The following is a 26,128-nucleotide window of genomic DNA, read 5'->3' as shown; positions in this document are numbered from 1 at the left end:
TAGTCTGTGTGTTCACAGTATACAAACTTCATACAAAACCAGCTCAATTAAAATCTGAGGACCAAGACTAAAGGGAACAGCTGCCTCCATCAGTCTCTTAGCAGGACCTGTACCACGTGTACTGCTATGTTGCCATAAAAGAGATATGAAGATATCTTTTTCAGATATGTCTTCAACATATTCAATAAATTACTGTATCTGCAACTTAAATAAACAGCATCAACTGCCATTTACTATCTGAATGATAGAAGTTTTCATACATAACTGTGGAGTGCCAAGAGCTGTCCTCCCAAATTTAGTGACCAACATTCTAGTACAGCTGTATACTTGATTCAAAAGAATGTACTACATATTCAAGCAATTCAGGCATGCACTTATCAATAAATTACATTAAGATTTTTACAACAGATTCACAAAACAAGGGAACTTCACCTGCCAAATGTTACACTGATAAAGGAAGAAAAGGTATTAAATTTATGTTAAGCACATATACTTCTGCAGTCAAACATTAAGACTATCTAACTTTTTAGGAGGCAGAATGCTGAAAGGCAAAGTGGAAAAACTCATGGACTTGTAAAGAAAGAAGTGCTTGAAATACTTTTGACTTTATAAGTCAGTATGTGTAAGTGTGCACCTCATAGTCTGCATTAATTCTGTTGCTCAAATTACAGTCAGGACTAGTCTCAGGAAAATCTACCCTATCTAAACATAATTTAATGTGCCAGAATCTTACTGTATGTACTATTCTTGGGCTTGTATAATGGACCAGCTACTTTAATAGCTTCCAAACTAACTTCTGAAGTAATTGTTCTTTTTTAAAATGGTAGAGTTTTAGGCACTCAAATATACTGATCTTTGGCTTTTTACAAATGGAATGTTTCCTGAAAGCTGTTTATTCCTTAAAAAGGGAAAACATCTACTACTTCATTATTCTCTATGCACTGTAGCAGACCTTGTAAAAATTAAAAGCAGCCCCGATATTGTCAGGGTTTTATACCACAATTGCTGATGTCATATTAGAGTAGAGATTACAGAAAGTCCAAGTTCCAAGTCTATTCTTGAAAGCACTGTCATCCATGGGCCTTTGTTGTCAAAGGAAATCCTGTATGTAAGTACAACATATACCAAAGGTACAAAATCATGCAGTATAAGCCTCATTTGTTACACAAAATTCACATCATTTTAACTAGTAAATTAGATAAATTAGTCATGGTGAAATCTCGCTCTGCAATGATGCTAACATCTGTAAAAATTTTAAAAATGTATGTGCAGAAAAGAGCATGTGCACTTAGATGTTTCAAGAATAGACTAAGTTCTAGTTCACTTGGGATAAAATTTATAAATGTTCTGCAGAAAGTACACCTTATTCTGCTACTGCAAGAAGCAGTTCTTATTCTCTGACTGAAATAATGGTTGACAGGACAAAGGGAGTGGTCAAAGATTATGAAAGAGCACTGAGAATCAATTTATCTGTTGCCAGATCAGCAGAGCTTCCTCCCCAGAGATAAGGACTATCTAGTTTTTGCCTTGATCCATTGCAAATTGTTGCTTGGTAACTTGAGCTGCTTCCCTTTCAGGTCAGTTTTTATTAGATGAAAACCTTTTAATTACAAGCTTGACTGCTGCAATATTTTTGGTGTACAAAACTACGACCCCAAATGCTTACATAAACAGTGTGTAATTCCAGGCACTGCTTTGCCACTACTACCTCTACACCTACTTACGATCAGGATTTCCCCTATCTAAATATTTCAATCTATTTGTTAGGCCAAATAGCAGCCTCGAAACGAATAGCTATACGTTTTTGCTTTCTTCTGAGAAGTTTTTCTGACCCTCTCCGTTTTCATGGGGTGCTTTCGGCTCTGTGCCAGCCAAGCTTCCGCCCATTGCATTGAGTGTGTTCCTTCTTCTGGAACCTTCCTGAGGAAGTCTTCTCTGAGAACAGCGTGTAGCCGGGACATTCTGGTTTGAAGTCCTAATCTTACCACTGCACATTACTCACTGCCCTAAATATAAATGTTGTTTGGTTTACTTGAAAGTTTCCTTATCTTTCCAGTAATATTAAAAGGTCAGAAAACTCAACCTACCTGTAAGAGGCACAAATTAAGAGCTCTGATTAGGTCTTTCTGGCCAAACTTTAGTTCAAGTTTCAACGATGTGCCACATTTTTCAGACAGTGAAGCTCATACCATGTTTGGACAGATCACGGGAAAGAGGTTTCCTGCTAGGAAAGGAGATGTGTATGCACTACAGAGTCTTGCAATAATCAGGGGAGATTTCCTGATTCCCTAGTGAGGTCAAGTTATTACCACACCAGAGCTCTCCACTAGCATGAGACAGCTCCTCCTCCACTCCATGTGGCACCGGAAGAGTAAATGTCACGCTACCATATGTGTGGCTGCATATTTCCAAGAGCTTTCTGAACTGGTGCAGCTTGCAGCATAAAGGAAACATTCTTGTTTACTGCACATCAAATATATTAGGACATAATGACTGTTTGTGTGCCACTGGCTGTTGATGCATAGTTATCATATTTATGGGTCTATCAGCATATGAGAGTACCGACTCAGGTAATTAACGTCCACAGCCCGACAATAATATAAAATAGCATTCTTTTACAAGAACTGCCATATTTACTTTGCAATCTGTCCGCTTTTCTGGGAGAACATTAGAAAAGCCAAACATGGAGCAATTTACTACATAAATTTCACTGTAGGCCCACATGTGGAAAGTCTTTATTCTTTTCTCTTTGATTATTATCCAACTTCAGTCATAGCAAACATGACTCAATATGTAAAAAACCTCTTCTAATAGGACTTATAACATACAACAGATTATACAACCAAATTTACCTCAAATGGTTTAGAAGTTGCCTAGCTACGGGAGTGGAAAGGTTGAGGAACTCCCTGCGAAAGTGACAGGAAATTAAATTGATGAGCACTTGAGGATTGAAGCTTCAAGCGCCACCTAGTGACAAAACTTTACCATTGCCTTTATAGATAATCTCAGGATTATCTATATAGGATTATCTACACAGGATGCCACGAAACGTTTCTAAAACGCTGCTACAGTATTGGCAGGGAATGAGAATCACAGGCAAAGGAAGCACATTGTTTTAAAAAAATACAAATACAACTAAAAAACCAACACAAGAGGCACTAACTGGCAATGGACCATTCAATAAACGTAAAGCACCTCCCTCATGAAAAATATGTCTTGGGTTAGTGCTATACGTAGGACAAGAATGTGGCCATGACCATAATAATTCATGAAATTAATCACCTCCTTGGGAAGGAGACTTTTGCATGAATAAAGGCAGGAGACAGAGCTCTGGTCATTATTAATTTTTTTTTTCCATAACAAGAGTATCTTGCACTTTACACCACCAGTTTCCTGGTAGGATAGCAGTGAGATTTTGTTCACCAGCTACAACAGCAAGTCCAATATTGTTCAACAAAAAAATATTGTGAAATGCTTATTGAATACATTTTATTCTTATAATTTTATGATTATTTTGTTTTATGAACTTGTCTAACCATACATAAGACTGTGTAGAGCAAGCACGATCTGTCAGAGAAGTTACTCTTAGCTTCAGAAAAGAAAGCTACAGTTTGGTGTGTTCTTTATGTTTATTTTACCTGTATAAGATAATACTGCATCATCTTACGTCTTGATGATCTGAAAATAAAAGTTACACTAGATTACTTTGACAGTAATACGCACTATATATTGTGTCACTATGAATGCTCTAATGCTTCCTCAATTAATTTTGTTATTTTTTCCTGTAAGAACAAGATTTAGTAAGCATCTGATGTTTTGATATTTATTTTATCTTCTGTGGAATATCTGAATATTTGTGGTCTTCAAAAACAGGCCAAAACTTTCTTTAAGAAGAAAGACTTATGATCAAGATGAGTCTGTGGGTGTGGATTGGATTGCTAGCTTGTTCACAGATTGCTATGTCACCTTAGGTCCAATAATGAGACTAATAATAATTTGACATCTCAGAAAGTTAATAAGGGTTATTTCATTCATAAAGTGCTTTGACATGGAGACAGTTCTCTGAAACACATTATTTTTTTTTTCGGAAGTTCCACTTCTGGTTTTGATTGCAATCAGGAATTCTAGTGTAAAAGGAAACCCTTAATCTAATAAGACTTCTCTAAAGAAGAACCTGTTTGTATTTAGATGGGGAAGGGCATTAATCTTGTTTTATTCTGACTATCCTCACCAGAGTTCTGCAGTAGTAGATGACAATATACTGACATGACAGAGTTTGAGACACACTTATGTTGCGAAAAACAGTATTAAACTGTGTTTGGAAAACATGTAATTTGAGAGAAATGCTGGCAAAATTTCCTGTATATGTAATGTCTTGAAGCCATTTACTACACTGAATGTTATAGCATTCCTGTGTCTTGATTAAGGAAAAGGCTGTAGGAGCAATGCATTTACATGACAGAACAGGAGAAACACTTACTGGAGAAGTGTTTACTGTTAAATTCTGCCAAAATTTCTTTTAATTTGTGGTATTTTAATTCTATTTAGGGTGGCGCCTGCTAGTGGAATCTGGCGCTGAGCTACTGTACTTATGCAGTTCATTAAGGAATGTACTATGTTAAGGATTGCAATGTAAAGTATAGATAACTGGGAACTGATATGTTACCATGTTGGAAAAATATGCAATACAGGTTTCAGCAACAGACTTCTACTGATATGCTAGCCTAAACTGTTTACCAGCCTGATTCTGTATTATATTATGTTAGAAGTCTTTATAGCAATCTGGCTACTCTCTAAGTTGCCTGTATCTATGTGGATGAAGCTCCTGAAATAATTCCTTTTTATGCAGATAAAATTTATATCAATGAAACAGGATTTTTCAGATTCATATTGCCAGGGAGAGCAAAGTAAGTTGCACATTAATGTTGTACAACTGTAATTACACTAGGGATTTTTCTTGAATAAAAGTCTTGCCAAGAAACCACAAATGAATCAGCCCAACTAGAACATACAAAAAAATCCTAGTTATACAAATACTACTCGGATCTAGCTTTAGGGTAAATAGCCAGAGTATGTACTCAGGCAGAAATAGGTTAAATTAAGCAGAATGGCTATTCATTAAGACCACAACAGGAAGAGAAAGAGGCTAACACAGGAGGATCTGCCAAATGCCCTCAGTGCATCACATGCCAGCTCTCTCTGAGCCACAGCTGAGCTGCAGAGGGATGTGATGAATCCCAGTGGCTTCTCCCTGACGTCTATACTGTCCCCTTACTGAGCTGGATTTCCTTCCATGGAGGTCCACTGTTGTCTCAGAGCCCCCAAGAGCTCACAGAGCACTGGGTCTTTAATGTTCAGGAGGATTTTTCAGCTTTTGAAAAACCCAAATGCAGAGCTGAGGTTCTGCACATGGTGCTGTAAACTGCAGAGCCCTGACTTTCTAACACACGTTTTAATTTTATCACACGTGGCTTTGCTTGTTGTGTTCCTAATGCAGTAATCATATGATTTAGGCCTAGCATACAACAGTTAATGAAGTTGGGTTTTTTCCGCTGAGGACATATAAGGACCTATAACAATTCATTACTACAACTCACTTACAGGTCTGAGGCTGGGCCTGCCCGGCCAAGGCCAAGCAGGCAGGAGAGGGGCCCCTTGCTGCGGGGAGCTGGGCCTCACCGGCCATGGAGGGCCTGGCCTGGTGCTCTGACCCTGTCCCCCTGCACCTGCCAGGGCAGCAGCCATGCTGGCCGGCCACGGGGCTGAAGCAGCACCTTCCCTGGTGTCCCAAGGAAGGTGTGTCCCCCACCAGTTTGTCACATGTGGGGCTTTCACTGCCATGGCCTGTCCTCAGGGGAAAATGTGGCATCACGGCATGAAGGGACCTGCAGTGTCCTTGTGCCAGCTGGGCAGGCACCGTGAGCCAAAGGCTGGCCCAGAGTCTTTCATCAGAAGCTGTGTCTGACATGGGAAATGTTTGTGTGGTGATTTTTAGTAAAACTGCAACTGCTTCAACTGCTGTAAAGTTTCTGTAGGAGAGACTAAACTGAAAAGGAAAGGCAACAATCCTCACATACAAAGATTAACAGCAATGTGGAAAGAGGTTAAAGTCTGAACAGTTAGTAAGAGCACTAGGATTTTGTTAATATATTAATTTAGAGCAATATCAAGACATAACAAAAATTTTATGAACTATGAACTATTCATAACATAGAGAAGTTCTATATTCATTTGAAGGGTAAACAAACTTTTAAAAGCCCTCCTAATTATATACACAGTGTTAGCAGCACTGTGGATTTATTTTGTAACCTAATCATTGATTGTGCATTTCAGTGATGTAACACTGCTCATCCACAAATCTCAAAGCACTTTGAAAAATACGATTATTTTCATTTCACAGAGATAGTTTAAGAAAAGGGTGTCTTTGTGACTTGTCTAGGAAAACACAGAAGCTCACTTCCTGTTGCCAGGGGCAAGTGCGCTAAGAAAAGATGAAGAAATGCCTTAGGGTAGTAGACACATTTCTTTTGTACAAACCAGATGAGTCTGGTTATGGTTTGTCAGCTTAGGTGGGGCACCAGGCTGATGCAGCTAGCCCCAAGTGAGGCTGAGCTAGTTCATGCACTGTATTTCTAGTCTCTTGTGCTGATAGAATGAACTCAAGTCTGGATGCACCTAGAAAAATACACCCAAATCTGATTTCCATTCCTGACAGTGAAAGCACAACGGTGGCTTTCAGTTGTGTGTGTGCAAAATGAATCGGCAGAATTACCGAGCATGGCTAAGTATGGGACTCACTCATTTCAACTCAAGGGCGTACTGCAGTCCATGTCACTTCGTACAGACTCCAAGCACTGTGGTTCTTTTTTAATTTAGGTTTTAAATGAACTCAATAGTCAAAGCAAAATACCGCAAAAAGCATTGAATAACACATGGTTTCATGTGGTTTCAATGAAACTCTCTAAGCAGGACCAGGCTCACTCAAAACTTACACCAGGATTTCCTTTAAGGGTTTGCTAATGGCAGCTCAGTATTGTATTTCTGACTAATCCAAGGCCAACCTAGTTTCACAGGTGCTTAGTGTCTGTGAAGAAATTTTCTGAAGCTGTACTTCCAATCACCATTAATTTATTACGAGAGACGAGACAAGGACAACAGTCGCAATGGTAATTGATGATAAAGTATGAATACTTTAGCAGAATGTGCAGAATGTGCTGTTTTGCAGAATGTGCTGTTGGTTCAAAGCACAAAAAGTGCATTTTCAGTCTCATTTTGCAACTTAGCAGATGCTTCCTTTATCTTCTTTCCTAACTCTACCTGTACAGAAGCATGCTGCCACCAATCAGTTCTCCCTGCGTGCTGAGCTGGACAGCTCTGATTTGGGTTTGTGCAGCTATGTTTGGAGATACTGCTGCAATTAAGAAGCCACCTTTCTCATGAGACCATCAGCTAGTTCACTGCTGGTCTGCTCTGAGCTCAGATCAGTCTCTATCTACATGTGCAAGTGCTTTTTTAGTGTCGATCTGTCTCTGCTTCTCTGTTTCTGTCTCTATCCCTTACATGTCAAATCTAAGACTTGTATGGACTTTTACTAAAAAATCTGCTTTTCAAACCCCCAGCTGGAGTATGGTTTAGACTTGGGGTGTTAGTTTCACCCATTATAGAGCAATTGTTCTTAGGAGTAAGCTGTAGCACTGTTTAAGAAAGAGAGGGTAAAGAATAGCTCAGGACAGATTGCAGAGGGAGACAACTAAAGCCCTAAAGGGATTACTTTTCCTTCCTACCTTGTGGAAGGAATGATGATAGGAGTTGTAAGTGTCCTGTTTGGTAGTACTGTTCAATTATGTTTTTTACTCTTTCAGTTATAGCTATTCCTTTTTCCTCCCTTCCACCTTCCCCCTCCCAAACCCACTCCAAACTGCCCAACAAGGGATTAACACCTCTAGAAAGCTTCTTTCACAAAAGTCAACCAAGATCCAGCTAGGGACATACACTGTTAGGTATATTCCCTCCACCCCTCCAGATCCCTAAAGAGTCATCCTGTGCTGCTGACATCGGGCTCTTGGAGCTGAGGTGGGATCTTCTGTAGCAGCCTCAGTGCAAACAGGAGTGAAGATTAGCTTGCAAGAGTTTTGCCTGCAGCAGCAGTTACTGCCAGAGAGCCACTGTAGAAGCCCACATCTGCCATTAAGCTATTCTTAAAATAGAAAGAGATCTTCTTGTTGTTTCTTATTGTTTTTGCTTTAATGATGACCGGATGCTATGAGCATCGTATTACACTTATGTAGGTCTTGCCCTAAGCTTAGATTTCAAAACAGTAAATAGACAAAACAACTTTTTTGCTGCTGCTTGCTCCTGCTCTGGGAAAAAAAGAGATGTGCTGCTTCCTGACACAGAAAAAGAATCCTAAACGTTGCTCATAGAGGATTTAAAGCTGCTTGAGTAAGAAGAAAAACCAGGTTTAATTTGTTTTAAATTTTTTTTAAGCTGTATCTGATTTTCCCTAAAATTCTCAAGAACATGATGACCTTGCTAGAATATTTGCAAGATTTGGCACTTGAAGAGTTTTAAACAGTATTAAGCTGTTTTTACTGTTTTCCATGTACAGTATCAACACATCAATTTTCTTAGAAGTTTTAAGATAAATTTGTTATCCAGCCACATTTTGTAGATTGTTTTACACTTAGAATCTCATCACATTTTGGGAAAGAATTACAAATTTGGAAGAAACTCAAAATAATAAGAAAATATTTTTCTTCCTACTTATGCAATGCATTTGAGTCTGACCTGAGGGTGTAAGTCAAGAGTTTGTGACTTTTCCTGATTCTTTCCAATCCTTTGCTAACACTGGGAGTTGGATGTTGCTGGCAAGCCTGAAGAGTATATTTTATTTGCAATGTCACTGGTGAGCATGGAAATAGGAGGAACACTAAGCCCAGTGTTGCCCAGCATGGAGACTGGAAGATTCTTTACCTAGAGGAACACCTAAAAGTCACATATCATTAAAAAATCAAGACAGAGATTCAGAGACACCTTGAAATTAGTCTGGTTATTATGGCACTCAGAAGGAGAACCATAAATATATTTTTCTCATTTAGCTTCTATGGTTATTTGGTTTTGAAGTTTTATGTGTAGCCATGCAGGCTCAGAACTCTTTGTTTTCAACAAGAAAGTGAGATTCTCATTTAAGATTTAAATCCAGAAGGTATAGTTTAATATAAATGCCAGATATTATGTGACTTCACAGTCAAGTGGTGAGTCAGTGACATCATTCACGTGTTTTAAAAATAGCAACTAAATCATAGAAAATGAGCTACTGAAGACTATAACACTTACTAGTAATTCATGATGAAAAATTCTTGCTATCTTGTTATGATTTTGAAAATCTAGTTTTTTGCACCTTGTGCACCTTTGACGTACTTCAGCAAGAGAAATAGCATCTGATAGACCTATGTATGGATTACAAGACTAGGCAGCAACTATATCCCCTCATAATTAGTGGGGAGGATAAGCAAAGTGGTCAGCTACACTTTGGGTGCATGTAGCACTGTAATTGAAACATTTTCAATTCTGATGACAAGAGTAGCAAAAGCAGACTTCTAAAATGCTGTAAATCACAACTGGTGTCAAGTAGCTACTTTGGAAGTGTGTGGAACTGTCCAGGTTCACCTCAACATAAAACTGCTATTTTTCTTCAGTGCTTTTGCCATCTTCGGTTAATCTATAAATCTTTTTTGTTTAATAAAGAATCGTCGTCATATGTTCTGTGGTAAGCAGACCGATGGACATGAAATGATTGAGAACTTAGGTGATTTTCTGTGGAAAATTCAAGTGTTTATGGTACTCCTCCTCAGATGGAAAGAAGCAGATTTGAAATAAGAATTGAAAAAAGGGAAATGGGACATATGAAAATAAGATAGATGATCTCTTTGAAGCGGAAGTGGTTAGAAGGCAAATCCTATGGGTTTTACAGTATACTACAATGTTTATGTAGGTGATGGGGGAAATTACCTAATGTGTGGGTAGGAGAGTCTGAGGAAAACCAAGAAAATCTGACCAAGTTTACTATCCTTCAAGTTTGACTTACTATATCATGTTTAACCCACTGAAAATGATTAAGAGCTTCACTTCTTTTCATTATTTAAATAAGTAGCTCTTATTAGCAGCTCTATGAGTAGCTATTCATATGTTATGGAAAGTATGTTCTGAAATCAAACTTCAATTTGCTCTTAAGAAATATTCAAAGCCTCACCATTTTGACAGAAAAGACCGCACTGACACCATCTGTGTTTGCTGACAAGCCAAGTGATAACCTTGTTTAGGTGTCCCATCATGAACTTTTCAAAAACACTTTTATGCTGCAACCAGCATCATCAGCCAAGCCATTTCAAGTTAATAAGATGAAGAGTCTCAGGAAATATTTAGGAGCACATGTGAACGAAACAGGACCGACAGAGAAAAGCAGATACCAGATCAAAAGCTTTATCTCAAATAGGGATTCTTGTTTAGGGACAGTATGCTTAGAAAATGTGTCTTGTCCAGGATGCCAGAGGTCTGGTGGTCATGAAAATGGTGTTGCTAGTCCTGCTATTCATGCCTGATATCTTCTGGTGAATGAAACACAGTAAGGATCAAAAATTAAAACAAAGCTTCATATTAAAGGACATTATTGGTTTTGTTATTTGGATTTGTTTCTGTATCTAGAGATTAGCTTTTTTGTCAAATCTTTCCTAGCATTGAAAGTGATTTCAGAAATGTCTGGCAAATATAGGGTGCTTTTCTCCAAAGGGGAAATGTAATTACAAAATATTAAATCATTCGAAATTAAGTACTCCACACAGGTTTTAAAATCCTCACGAGCCTGCACTCTTCACTAAGATGCAATGGCCTAGTTGTAAGTTGGTAATACAAAGTACAAATTAAAAAAAAAAAAGAAATCTCTTAAACCAAATGTTAACCAGAGCCTCTGTAAGTGATCAGGAAGTCCAGGACTCAAGCTTCACTTCAGACTTGCCACTCAGAGCCTCATTACTTATTTTCTGCCTATGAATCCTCAAAGCCACATAGCAGTTCTGTGCTGATGGGATACTGAGAAAATACTAGTGGAAAGAAACCATTAAAAGGTTGCATCCTAAAAATAAAGTATTGGTAAACAAGACTTAAAACCTGTAGTGAAATAGTGGTTAGTGACACTACGTAAATATTTCAGAACACAAAGTTCATATTTCCGCTATTTTAATCCTAAATGTTTTGAATAAAAGGTTAGTGAGGTTTTAGAAAGGGAAAAAAACCTGTGGATGGGGATCTTTCTCACTCCTTACTAATCTGAGCATATTACTATTTTTTCGGAGGTCAAAACCTTTCTGGGGAGGATTTCATGACACTGGAAGCAGCAGAATACTTTACCCAGTCCCCCTTCCTCATTAGGTCCTTACCTGGGACTCACGTGCCCCATATCTGTGGCAGTTCTAAAGGAGTGCTGAATGACAGAGGAAGGGAAATAGATGACTAGCCTTTGGTTCCTGTCCCTCTCACTGCAAGAATAGCAAAACCACCTGAGTAACACTGAAGATCTCTAAAGGTGATAGAGAGCAAAAGCATAAGTACAGCATGATGCAGAGTAGATTCGACATAAAGAAATGTCAAGAAGGGTAATGTACAAAGCAGATACTATAGCAAACTCCATTAATAACTGTATTGATCCCTAATATGATGTGGTATAATATACTTTCAGAATCACCGAACAGTGTTTATGGGTATGCAATCTATCCCTGTGCTTGGTCCAAGGGTTACTATTGCAGTTATATAGGGACCCATCAGTAGCTAAAGACTACGCTGCAGTGAGCAAATGTGTTTGAGCTGGGTAAGAATTCAAGGGGCTGCATGTCCATGGTGGCATTCCGGACCAGACAGCAACTCAGAAATGCAACTTTATAAGTGTCCTAGCTTCCTTAAATTAAAATCTTTAAAATAAAAAATGTAAATACAGTTATAAAGATATTTTGAAAGGCTTTTTGTCTAGTACTGATATAAGTTTTGCAGTTATCAAACTGAACATTTTATTTAAAATAAATGTGCTTCAGAGGTCTAAAATAATAGAGCCTTTGATTAACAGGCTTGCCTTATGCTGTTAGTCATCATGTTAATTCTCCCATCAATAGTTGTTTTTATTCTTGAAAACACTGATTTCAGTTGCTGGTATCTATTTTGCATTTGTTACTATTTGTCTTTTAAAGAATACAGTGTAAAAATGGAAGCTCAAGTAACCCCAAAATGCATTTTCATCTGCATGTTACAGAAAATACAATAAATGTAGAACTATGTAAAGTCAGAAATTCTGTCATAATGAGTTAAACATATAAATAAGAGACATTCATAATTATCACTTTAGGACTCTAAAACAGTAAGGAAATGAAGAACATTACAATTAAAAATCTTATTTAAAAGTAAAAATAATAATTTTTTAAAAACATATTTTAATCTACTGTGATTAACTTACGTACTTAGTATCCATGGGCCATGTGTATACAGAAGCTCTGCAGTAATTTTGTTCATACACAGATTTATACACTTCCTCAAAAAATGAAGAAATGGCTATTAGACAAATTCAGCCAAAGTTTGAAATGCAGAAATATTTTCAGGTTCAGAACCAGCTTGTGGTCATACAGTTAATAAATGAGAAGCTTGCAACTTCTTTACATTGCCTGCATTAGCACGTGTGGAGGCAAACAGAATGGTAGATTTTTTAGAATCAGGGATAATCTAGCAAAAAATACTATTCAAAATGTTGTAATCCAGTCATATTGTTTTAATTGGGCAACATGGCATTGTGATAACAGATGGCAACTCTGTTTGAACAGATTCAGTCACACTGATAGCACTCTGCCCCAGCTCCTCTGAATGAAAAGCTATGTGCTTCCAGTTTATATTGCAACAGCTTCATTCAGATTTCATGCTTGGATAGACACTGTGCTGTTACAAAAGCAAATACCATTTAAGGCTCTATGCATTAGTGTATGGAGATTTCATGGTAGTTTCCATTACCAAAGTGTCAAGTTAGCTGGAACTGTAATACCTGAGCTGCTTTAGAGTAGAGACATTACTGTTGCTAGCTGCCTACCCTACCCCTAGCCAAAGGTTACAGTTCCTGGATCAAAGATAGCAGAAATGACATGTCTGTATGTTAACTACTCCATCTCGATGGTGCCAGCTGACATCCATCTTCCACAGTGGTTTATCCTAGGACACTGGGCTTTTCCAGCGGAAGTACTACACATGTTCCCTTCTACTGACTCTGTGGTAACTACTGGCAGAGGGATGAGATGGACAGCTGGAGGCAGAAACATCTTTAATTTCAGAAGAAAGGTTCACCAGAGTTTGCTTCTCAAAATTCTAAATGTTACTTGCTTCCTCCTAAAGACATAAAAGCAATTTTTAAGCCAGTGGACAGCTAAGGTAGTGTTGCTGCTTTGGAGAGGGAAATATGTTAACAGGGCACTTTGCGAAAACATGCCGGAATATCAGCTACTATGTTCTCCATAACCCTCTTCATATCTGTGTGCTTCACAAAACAACAAAGTGCAGGAGAAGTGGAACACAATTTCCTTACCCTACCTCAGGAGCTACACCCCCCTTGGGATATGAGAGCCTCAGCCTTTTGCTTCCTCCTAACAGCAATGATTCAGGGGCGGAGGGGAAAACCAAATATGAGCAGACTGGCTGTGTTCTGTGCTTGTGTGTGCTTACTAACTCCCTTGCTGACCCTCTCAAGAACAATTGTAATCCAGCTGAAGTTTTTCCTGGCTCTTGCCCGATTTAACAGATGTTTAATAATGGTTCTGGATCACTACTTACATGCTGAAGAGTTTTGTGTTAATCTGAAAAATTTCTAGATAAAAAGAACTATGAAGGGGGGTGGTGAGAAAAAAAACTCTAAAACAAGCAAAACTCCCAAAACCTAAAAAATATTTTAATTATCAGTGTATATATATCTGGTCAGCAACAATTTAGCTGCTTCTGGAGTGACTTTCTTAATGTCTCAGTACTTGAAATGCTTTTGTAGTATACTTGGCAGGCACCACTGTGCAGAAGATCATGATGTACAAAACCACATAATTCCAAACATCAGGCTTTATCTATCTCAGCTGGCCCTTATATGGCCCTCCACACTATAATAGCTAAGCTCCTCACAATCTTTTGTCTTCAAAGCTCTAGTGAAATATAGATGTGTTATACTCTGCACTGTTCTTTAAGAATGGTCTCAAGCACAGCTATGAATGTGTCAGAATCCCTTTCTATATGTCTTCATAGCTATCTTGTAAAGTTATGAAGCTTCAGACAGCTGCTGACACCCTGCCTGACCATAACAAGCCGCAGAACTAAAGGAGATAGGCAATACTATGTACTTTAAGCATGACTGTCCAGATGTTCCAGGGGCCACACTTTTAGATCTGCTGCCCACAGCCTCTCATCCAACTTCCGATCTCCATAGTGAAGGCTGAAGTTCCTTACTAGTCAATGGAGAGTAATAGACAATTTTAGGGCATGAATCATCTGGTTAAAAACCAGATGAATCATGCTCTCCAATGCCTATTTCTCTTCACTGGCCATAGAAAGTCAAGACAATTATTTGGATAGAGAATTCTACATCTGGTCAGACAATTTCATGCCCTAGTCTGGTTATGAAAAGTGCCATCAAAAGACAATATAGGCATACCCAGAATGAGAGCAAGATCCACAGAAGTTGTCAGTCACCTGACACAAACTGCAGTTAGTAGGCTTTCCTAGGTATCTTTGAAGATATCTGTGTCAAAGTGATTTGTTTGAGGTCTCACACAGTACAGACACAAAGTCTGCATCTCGTAAGCCTCAGGTCAAAATGTTGTCTATTGATCTGTCTTCCCTACTAGTCTGGTGGAAATGAATAAACATTATAATTGCCACAAATTCAGATGCTGCATACAGAAGGTCTTTTTGTTGAATAAAAAAAAGTCTTAATGATTTATTACAGGAAGGAAGTGAAATCATGCATGCCTGTGCCTTATGGAGCAGTCTAACAAGAGGGTTTGAAACTATCCTTGTCTTTCACTGTCCTATGTAAACAAGATCTTTAAAGCTTCTTTAATGATTACTCTCCTGATGAGAGGAGGCCGTATGTAGGCTACTGGACACGCAAATGTAGATTTTACTACTCTTCTCATTTTGTGAATATTATACTATGTTTGAAATGGGGATTTCATTCGAGTGCTGTGTGACTCCCCAGCTGCCTCCCCCAGCCAACGTAGAGTCTTTGCACTTGAAGCTGGTAAACTTCATTGCCTCCCTTTTTACATTCAAAGGTGCAAGGAAAGGCACATGCCTGAGAAAAAAGGGACAAAATACTTGTATGAGATTAGGAAAAAAAAAACCCCAAACATTGTTTTAACTGTTTAGACCCTCAGCTTTCACTTAAAGACAAAAATAATTCTCAAAAGTTATGATCTTAATGAAGATCATCAAAATGTGCAGGGAATATAAGACTTGCAGAAATACCTGAATTTGCTTAAAGCCTGGAACTACAGCTCTAAGAGATTAACTGTCCCATTAGCTGTCACCTCATAGTAAAGATAATGTTTTTTGAAGGACAACACATTGTTATTTCACCATTTATCAAAGTAATAAAAGAAAAAAAAGGAATAATTTATTATTGTGGTGACTTGTCAGAAATATCCCTGGACAATATAAAGAATCTCTGGACAATATAAAGAATATCCCTTTCCCAAGGATGGGAAGGAAGGAGAGATAAGACAGAGACAGAGAACAAAGAGAGATTGCCAGAGGTGGATCTGAGGATGTTCCTAGTTAGGAGAGATTAATATGTTGCTGATTGAAATGCTATCAAATAATCAAAAGAATACCAGTTTAGTTCCTATTTCATAGTCAATAATCTTTGTTCAGCTGATTTTCCATTGTGTTCTATTAAACAGATTTTCCACCAATTCAGCTCAGAGGATAAGACCATCCTCTGGGTCTTTTGGTGCTTTTGGCTTTGGCATGACCTTTGGCACAAGCAGGGTGGGCCAGGTAGGTGCAGTTGGGTATGAATTCATAGGCAGCACCGTATCTGTTCCATGGAAGTGGCAAGCAATCTGTTTTCAATCACCTCTAATAGTCCCACCAACTTAAAGCCAAAAAAAAAAACCAATATCAAAACATGCCAGGATTGGGAAGATAACATTTTCACCCTTCAAGTTGGGTTCTAAAAGCTTAGAGATTGCAACCACCAGCTTGTAGAGAACAGATAAATATTTGACTTATACCAAGCATGAGAAGTAGCCAAACTCAAATACCTGAAGTGGTCTCAGGTCCTACAGGTGGGATCCCGACACTTAGAACACCAAGATTTATTTTCCTACATAACACATCCAGTTGTAGTTCTTATGACTTATGTTTGTAGGAAAGGATGCTAACCTTTCCTCCTTTCATTGACGGGTAGATATATAATAAAATGCAAATACTTTGTAGCCTTTTGTTCGTATTACTATTCAGTTGGTAAAATTTCTCTCATAGAGTAAAAGTCCCCCTCATTTTTTTGTGTGGGTTAGTAGAAAAGGAAATATTAATGAATTTTACCCCATATTTATCCCAGTGAAAGCAAAATCAAGACATCATGTATCAGGCACCTAATAAATAATGAGATTACTTATTAGTAACTTATTTTGATGTTGTTTCAACTCCACTGACTCCAGAAAATATTTGTGCAGGCAGAAAGGAACAGGATCAGCCTTCTACTCAAAAAGTGAGAAAATAACAGAAAATAATGGTAGGTTATACTACTTACAATTAACATATGAAAATTAAAATAAATAATTATATATTTTTCTAAAAGAGTCAAGAAAGAACAAGTTTAGCCTCTGTGTTGTAAAAATGACATTCAGTTCATTTTCCATCCTCCTTATTTGAAAGAAAATATTAAAGGTCTATGGAAAAAATGAACAGGCATTTGGCAAAATTTGGCTTCTGACAAACTGGCAGCAGTTACTGCATTACTGAAACACATTCGTAAATGCTGGCTGCTTCTTCCCCGGAGGAATGCCAGTAAAGGACCCACCCTGGTGTCTCCCTTTTCCAGATATACCAATGCCACACTCAGGTCTTGCTGACATACATGAAAATTCATTTTAATGCAGGCCTTTTGTGCCATCCCAACTAACCATAAGTCAAGTCAAATAAGGATCTGATCAGTCCGTCTAGGTTGTATCTGTGGCTTCAGATATCAGACAAGTATATTCTGATCTTCAGCTATGTTTGCAGGATACATTATAAAGTGTAAAGCAGTAAACTAGCATATCCCAAATGCCTATTCTGCGGGGAGCTCAGAATTTCTTTGTAATCAGAAGAAATAACCTCTCTTTCTCAACCTGTTCATTTTATTTCAGTATATTCATGTTATTCCAAAAATATTCTCATGTAAATGAGAGCAAAGTTAAAGCTTCCGGTGATGACAGGCAATAATGTGAATTTCCGTAGGTCTAATTATAAACCTTTTTAATACTGAAATTTATCAGTAAATATGGACAGCTGTTGACACATATAGACTCATTCCACCAACACTCTGAACCAGTCAGATGTTGAGCAGCTCCCATTTGGGATTTCAGGCTAATAGGCACAATGCCTAAGTTAACAGACTTTGCTTCTCCTTCTGACATATGTACGTCCCTAACCATAACATCTTGATGTATGCCCTCCATCAGGTGTCCAAACAGGACAAGCAGGAGACTGGGTGGCATAAGATCCTCATGAAGGTTTGCACCCTTACCAAAGATTCTTTCTGCTGGACAGCATGATCTATGTTGGTTTTATTATTAGTAGTAGTAGTTTTATTATTAGGAGTGTTGCTATTATTGTTATTATTTTTTATTTGCTTATTAATTATTAGCAGTGACATTTGCTCAGTGGACCCAGTAAGAATCATGGCTGTGACGGCGTAGGCACTGTAGTTACACAAAACACTAACTCGCAAATACTTAGGCTTCAACTCATAAAGAAACTAGGCTGTGTGCACTGGAATCCTTAGGATGCATTGACATCTTGTGGACAAAAAGAATATAACACACAGTACCTACTGCCAGGATACATCATGGTAATAGAAACACCGTATTTGAGGACATACATAAGCTAAGTTCAAACTACCTACTTGATGCTGAGAATATTGTACTCGGAGTAATATGGACTTCTTCTGAAGGAAAATAAATTGAATATTTATCTGGTTCTTTTAGATACTTCTGCAGTCTCCAATGATTTCTGTGCTGCTGCAACTATACTTCTACTGGTATCTGAGATAGTTTAGGTTGACTAAGTTGGACACTACTGTACAAGACAGTTCCGGGAGCAACGGCAGTATACAAGTGCTCATTGTGAAGGAGCCTAAGAAGATGCACAGCTGTGATATCTGCATGATAGAATAGACTAAGACTATGACTAAGACTAAGACTAAGGCCTCTGTTCATTCACTGTGGAAGGGCAGACTTGTATTGCTCTTTGCAACTAAGTAATTTTACTTACATAAATTAATTTGTTTCCCCATCACTATTATTTCCTTTCTCTTATGCAGCCATTCCTTCCCTCTGTGGAGGGTATCTCCAGGAAATAAAAGGGCACAGACCTAAGGAGATTCAAGTTGCTCCACACCAGGTGCATTTACGAGCCTTCACTTTAAACCATCATTTTCAAAGGGCTCTATTTCACTGGCATGACTTATCTGGTCTCATGACAAACAAGCCAGCCTTGAGTTACCATATGGAGATAGTGGAGCTGCTGTATCTTCTGCCATAACAGAACCTAGAGTAAGATTTTTTTATTACTTTTTTTTCTTCCAAATCAATGTTTGACAAGCTATGGCTCTGGGAGACTGATCTGCAACTTGTTGAGAACAGTTACACAGTGCTGGCTCTTTACTTTTGTTTCTCATTGCATCTCTATACTAAAAATATCTAAACTAAGTTTAAGTAGCTGCTGGATTTCTGATAACGGTGGGAAAAATAGGTTGCTGACTCACCAGAGAGCCACAACAGGAACAATTTTATCATAAAGTGGACACTGAGATTGGATGCACTGAATGGTTTGTATGATAAGCAATAGGAAACCCTAGGTCTTTCATACTGCTTTCATCGCGGGGGGGGGGGGGGGGGGGGCGGGGGGAAGGCATTTTTATCCACAGCATTTTATCAGGGTTTTTACTGAGGCCATCCTTGTTTTATATATGTCAAGACCAAACATCGGGACATGGTGGTTTGCCTAGAATCATCCAGAACACTAGCTTCAAAGAAAAATAACACTCATACCATCTCATTTCTTCTAAGTGCTCTTTTATACTCACTGTTGCCCTTTCAATGCCATTTCTTGCACAGGAAACATATATTCCTTCTTTTGGCCCACACTTGATGCTTCATAACCTTGCACTTGCATTTCACTTATTTGCAGCATATCTCAGATTTATTCTGAATTCTCATACACCAAGCACAAATAACAAGCAGATCCATGATTCTAAGTAGGTATCGGAGCTGGGGAACATGCTAAATGCCATTTCCTAGTATCTCAATCAAGCTTTCACTTGTTAATGACCTGAAAGTCCAGAAGCATATTTTTCCAAGACCATAACCTCCTCAAAATCTCCGCTCTGTCCTGTGACCTAATGCTGTCACACCACACAGTCAAGATGCCACCATTACAACAGGTTTATGTTCAGTCTCTTTTGGAACTATTTTTGATTTTGCAAACTTTGCATGAGTTTTGCTGAGAAATCACTTTCAGTGCTCTTCTCTTCCAGCTACTGAGTAAATCAGACATTAAAATCAAAGGGAAACTTGAGAGCATAGTAAAGTGTGGAAGGGACATTTCAAAGGATTGCTCAGTCAAGCAAGCTACGTAGTCTTCCTGCAAAGCAAAATTTCAAAATTTCCAACTCTGTAGTAGAAAACCCAAGGAGGAGGAAAATAAAACCCCAACAAACTAGCTTGTTAGAGTTCAAAGTAGAAATCATGCTTCTCAGTCACTGGTAGTTACCTTCACTTTGTCTTTGCAATCAAAATCAACTGAAATACTTTACTAAAGAGGTTGCAGTTACTATTGTATCCAGAAAGAGAAGTCAGACAATACTAGGGCTGGCTTTATTATTAAGTATATGTAAGTATATTATTAACATTATTAAGTCTAATTAATCCAGGTGTAATACTTAACTGATAAATTACTTCCAGGACCTGAAATAATATATATTTGTGGTGGTATCCCATACCAGATGGCCACAGCAGAGTCCCACTGGGCTGTTCTCTATTGTGTGGAATTGACACATTTTTAAGATATGATAGTAGCTAGCCAGTATATGAGTAGTTTTCCCCACAAAACCATCTAAAATTCTACCTACTAAAATTCTGAGTTTACTTCTGGCACATGGCACTGACTCAATCACAGACACTTTTTTCTTGTCTTTTGTAAACGAAAAGTTTTCAAGTGTTTTTAATTAATAGTAGTTTAGATTTGAAGTTTCTGAAGGAGATTTCAAGGTTCATAAAACACCTCTAATGCCAATTTACAAATTATTTGGGAGAGTCAAATCAGTTATTTAAAGAACTTTTTAGTTTAAACTGATATATTTATTGAAATCACCTGATTTAGTCTCTGTTTTCTTTCATCATCTTTTGCATCTTTCACTATCTAATTTATTTTTCTTTTTCTCTTCCTCTGGTGGAAAAGTTTAACAGCTGGCAATGTAATATCAACATTCTCCGTGGTGTACAGAAGTTGTCCTGGGAAAACAGCAAAGGTAGGACAAATCTTATGTAGTAAGGATAGTACAATAGGGCAGTTGGTCACCTGAAAAACACTGCCTGATGCTCACATCTTATGGGGCAGAGTCAACACTCTCCATGACTGTGACTGCACGCAAAGCTGTTGGTGTTTGGTAAATAGCTTAGCTTTCTAAAGAAACAAGACTGATGTGACAGCACACTGCAACCCTCTGCAAGGTTTCCTTCTTCTCCCAGCAACTTTATAAAGGCATAATGACACAAGTTCATGAATATGAATAGAGCAGTAGAGGAGTGAGACCTAAACCAGTGCTCCCACTGTGGGAAAGGCAGGCAGAATTCAGCCCATTGTAACCATTTACAGTGTCAACAGTAAACATCATATACACTTACAGAGATCTTTGAATCAGCTTTAATAGATGTGTCCATTAGAGTCCCTCAGAAGGAACTAGTAGAGTTGGGCAAAGGACAAAGAATTGCCATGGGAAGTGGAAGGAGCCAAGAAGGGGGTCGGTTGCATATGGATGGTACAGACTGAGTGGAAATAAGGCTTCTTTAGCTCCCCTGATCATTGAATAACTGCCTGGTTTTGCTTGCAGTCCATATAAATGTGAAGCTTTGTGGCCTATGCTACTGTGCCAGGTCAGAGCTGTTAATGGTTCCCCCTGCTGTTAAAAGCCCATGAATTATGACTGTTTGGTCTTTTGCAGTTGCATAGAAGACATAAGAAAGCAAGACAAGGTGATTTCAGATTGGACTAATCTTTGCTCTCACTTGTATAGTAGTAAGGGATGTTAGGTCAGAGTAAGCGTTTTAGGGTCATTGCTTTTTCGATTGCTCTAGAAGGCTTCAGTAACACATCGTAGTGAGACTGTTCTTCACAAAGGAAAGAGAATGCTAACACCATGATGTTAGCCTTGCTAGGGCTGACAGGCATGCCAGTTAGTGCCATATGTGATTTTGTGAGAAAGACAGCTGTTATCACTGGGAAGTGAATCGAGATTACTAAACTCTCCCCCAAACAGCCATCAGCCAGTAAAGATATTGGCAATCAAACTTGAGTGGACAACTGAGTCTTTATTTGATAAAGCAAGAAACATTATAATAATGATAACAAATAATTAATCCTTAATTTTAATTACGGTACAGGCTCTTTTTTCTCACTTTCAAATTTTCAGCTGTCTCACAATCAATCATGCCAATTATTAAAATAAGAAGTGGTATTTTAAGTAAAATTTCCTAGAACTATTAGCTGATTGGCAATCTTATGCACTGTCAGTGTCTACAAGTCTCTATATGTCCAGTCTGCTCCAAACGTAAATAGATTCTCAACTGATCCAACCTGCAAATGTGAGCACACATACTCTGACATCAAAGGATGTCAGAAACTCAGTGCTATGAGTTAAGAATCAGCCCTGCCATACCTTTAGAAAGTCTGTGCCACAGATAGCAGGTTGTCATTACCTGTCCACTACCTTGCCATATGTCTGCAAAGAAGGGATCCCCAGAAGGTAACTCAGCTCTCCAGCAAATAAATAAGAATACAACCCTGTATTAGGGCTTAAAGGAGGATCCAGGAAATTATAGGCCCATCAGACTTACTTCAGTCCTTGGGAAAGTTATGGAACAGATCTTCCTGGGGGCTGTCACAAGATAATGAAGCACATGATTGGGAAACACCAGCATGGATTCACTAAGGGCAAATCATGCTTGACAAACCTGATTGCGTTCTACAACAAAGTACCCTGCTCATTGGGGTGAGCAGTAGACATTGTCTACCTGGATTTCTCCGAGGCTTTCTGTACAGTTTTCCACAGTTTCCCCCTAGAGAAGCCAATGTGTTATGATCTAGACAAGTGGCCTGCGTGGTGGATGGGGAACTGGCTGACTGGCTGCACTCAGGGGGCGGTGGTAAATCGCTCCTTTTCAAACTGGTGACCTGTTCTCCATGTACCAATATTGGGCCCAACGCTGTTTAATATCTTCATAAGTGATCTGGGTGATGGGACCGTAGCCTGATGAAGTTTGCCAATGATTCCTGAGTAGGAAAGTGGACATTTTGGGAGAGCCACCCTGCTGGATGGGCTGGAAGAGTGGGCTAACAAGGACCTCATGAAGTTTAACAAGGAGAAGTGTAAGGTCTTTCACCTGGGTAAACACAATCCAGGAGTGCAGCACAAACTGGGATCTACTTGGCTGGGGAGCATCTCTGTGGAAAAGGAGCTGGTGGTCCTGGTAGACAACAAGCCCAAAATGAGTGAACAAGCCCAAAATGAGTGTCTCTGCAGCAAAGAAAGACAACAGGGTGCTGAGTCACATCAACAGGGGCGTCACCAGTAGAAAATTATCCCACTCTACTCAGCATTTGTCAGGCCACATATGGAATACTGTATTCAGTTTTGGTCCCTGCTATACAAAAAAGATGTGGACAGGCTGGAGAGGGTCCAGAGAAGGGTCACAAAGGTGATCAAAGGACTGGGAAGCCTGCCACATAAGGAAATGCTGAGAGAACTGGTTTGTTCAGCCTTGAGAAAAGAAGGGAAGACCTTATTACCGTGTTCTAGTGGCTACAAAGAAGATGGAGACTCCCTTTTTACAAGGAGTCACATAGAAAACACAAGGCGTAATGGACACAAGTTATTCCTAGGGAGATTCTGATTGACACAAGAAGAAAATTTTCACAATGACAGAAATCATCCCTGTGAATAATCTCCCCAGGGAAGTGTTTGATTCCTGAATACTGGACACTTGAAAGATTTGTCTGGACAGGGTGCTGGGACACCTAGTGTAGGACATGCTTTGCCAAGAAAAGTTGGACCAGATGATCCTTGAGGTCCCTTCCCACTTCATAGTCTGTGATTCTATGATCATGTTTTGCATTTCTGGAGGTTAAGGTTGGGAAAATCCACTGTCTCCCTAAATTTCTGAGTTGGCCTCAAGTGTCTGAGAATAAAATTGGGTAGCTGCCAGGGGAGAAGCCAAAGCAATTCAGAATTAGGGTTTATTACCGGCATTAACACAAACTCATCTAACCCATCTCTAACAAACCAGGTATTCATTTCTTTGTGCCTCAACTTCCCTGCCTAGGAAAATTATACTAATAGCTCCTTACCCATTCTCAAAGTGCTTAGAGAATTATTTTACATCTAAAGTGCTTTGAACTCCTGTGACAGGAATCACTAGAGAAATATGAAATGTTCTTGTTATTTTTCCAGGGAAATAAAAGTATCCAGTCACTCAGCCAACTGGCAAGACACTTCAGATGCTTTTGACTGTGAATATCTCTGTTTTCCAGGCTTCAGAAGGGTATGTCCAACACCTGATAGCTAGGTTTGGTTTCCCTTCTCTAAAATGAACGATAGCTGTGTTTTTAAACAGAGATAAGGGGAAAGGGGACAGTGAAGGATAATGGCAGCAGTTTGGGCTGTCTCTTTTGGCTTGGCCTCAGCCCTCTTATCTCACCTAATGGCAGAGTGAGTGCCAATGTTTATTTGGCCATTCTCATTCACCAGCTGCTCCTGTACCATGGTGTTTTTCTTCCCAGATGGCAGCACGATGTTCCACGATAAAACTGACACAAAAAACAATGCAAAATTTGTCTAAGAGAGGTTCAGCAAGCATGTGAAAAACAGCGGATATCTTTCAGAACTAGCCAAGTTGCCTGACCTTGATGCCAGAGTAATTATGGTCTGATTTGAACAGAGGGTAAGAAAAGAAAAGCCACCACCAGATTTATCAGGTGTGTTTCTGGAAGAGGAAAAAAAAATATTAAAACTCCTCTCTACTTTTTGGCTCTGTGACAAAATCAATTGCTGCAATCTGAAAAAGCTCCCAGAAGCCCCATATATTAGCAGGTCTTGTGAACTATTACATGCTGGCTAATTAATGCCCTTCTAGATACGAATTTTATTCAATTACACTGTGATCTCATTCAGAGGAACACTGAGATGATATAAACAGCTGTATTTTCTTGGGTTTCATCTTTCATTTGACGATATTTAGAAGTATTGAATAGAGTTTTAATATTTAAATAATATCTATGGTTTTAAAAATAAATATTCTCTCCAAATTCCTAGTTAAATTATTACAGAAGAGATGCAATGAAGTTGTTTATTAATCTAATGCCTCTGAAAGAAAGATATTTTTTCCCTATCAGACAGCACACACATGTATACAATACTTTTTGTCCTGCCATAAGATTTAATGATTTAAAAATCTAATTACATTAGAATTATACCTTTTTAATGATCCTTAAAAAATAACTAAAAATACTACTTCACTTAAATGTCAAACCCTTCCAAAAATCTCCCTTTTCCATTTTCCAGCAGCGATACACTGAAATTTATTTTTTTTTTCTTGTGGGTTTCCTATTTTATTGTGTCCTATGTTTTGATCTTAAAGTCAAGTTAATCATGTCAAATTCTGAACATCTATATACCTGCAAGGATCCAGCTGCAAGACTTAGGAACTTTGAATATAGATTCTGCTGGTAAGAGGCAGTGGATGCTGAGCCCTCTCAGCTGCTCCAGAGATCTCCTTCTCACCAGCTAGCCCAGCTTGATACTCACTAGCAAACAAACAGACACATGCCCATCTGAGAGCCACCCCACACTGGTGGGTCACCCTGAATACCAGCACTGTCTGATAGTCTTGCCCAAACCCCGGGCCCCTACTCACTTACTTCCCCATCAAGTTTTCTAGTGAATTACACATGCGCACCCCCACATGCACCAGGTTTGGGGAAGATACAAACACTTCTCCCTGCCCCCCTGATGGCACCAGACCCATGGGCTGTGACTCCAGTCACCAGTGCCAAAACCTTACCTACTTCACCCATACTGGTTCCCCCAGTAGCTGGCACTGGGGTCATGCTGTTCCCATCCCAGAAGCTGGCGCTGAGGTCCCCACTTGCTCCAGCTGCTGGCATCACAGGTGAGGGGCACCTACACCTCTAGTCTGACTCCAGTTGCTGGCACCAAATCTGCTCTAAGCCTGTTTGCTCAGTAGCTGTCACTTAGCCCTTACAGCACACACATGCTTGCGGGAAACAGAGTGAGGTTACACAGAGAGATAAGAGAGTATTTAATAACTCTCCTAATAAGGAGAGGACAGATGACAGTGATTAGATGCAGCACTTGGTCAGACAAGCATACTGAGCAGCAACAATTTACATGTGGCAGGCCTCTTTTATAGCCCTTTTGGTCTATTCCGCCCTTTGATCCTCCTGTCCCTATACATTCCTGCATGAATTTTGCATAGTTCCACAGACCCCATCAAATATCCCAAATTCTCATGTTCATCTTGTTTCCTTTTCCTTCTCAGTTACAAGTCCAAGTTGTCCCTGC

This window comes from Strigops habroptila, chromosome 4, assembly GCF_004027225.2.
Source record: "Strigops habroptila isolate Jane chromosome 4, bStrHab1.2.pri, whole genome shotgun sequence".
In the NCBI taxonomy this organism is placed as follows: Eukaryota; Metazoa; Chordata; class Aves; order Psittaciformes; family Psittacidae; genus Strigops; species Strigops habroptila.
The sequence above is the reverse complement of the archived record's forward strand: the minus strand, read 5'-3'. Positions refer to the sequence as shown.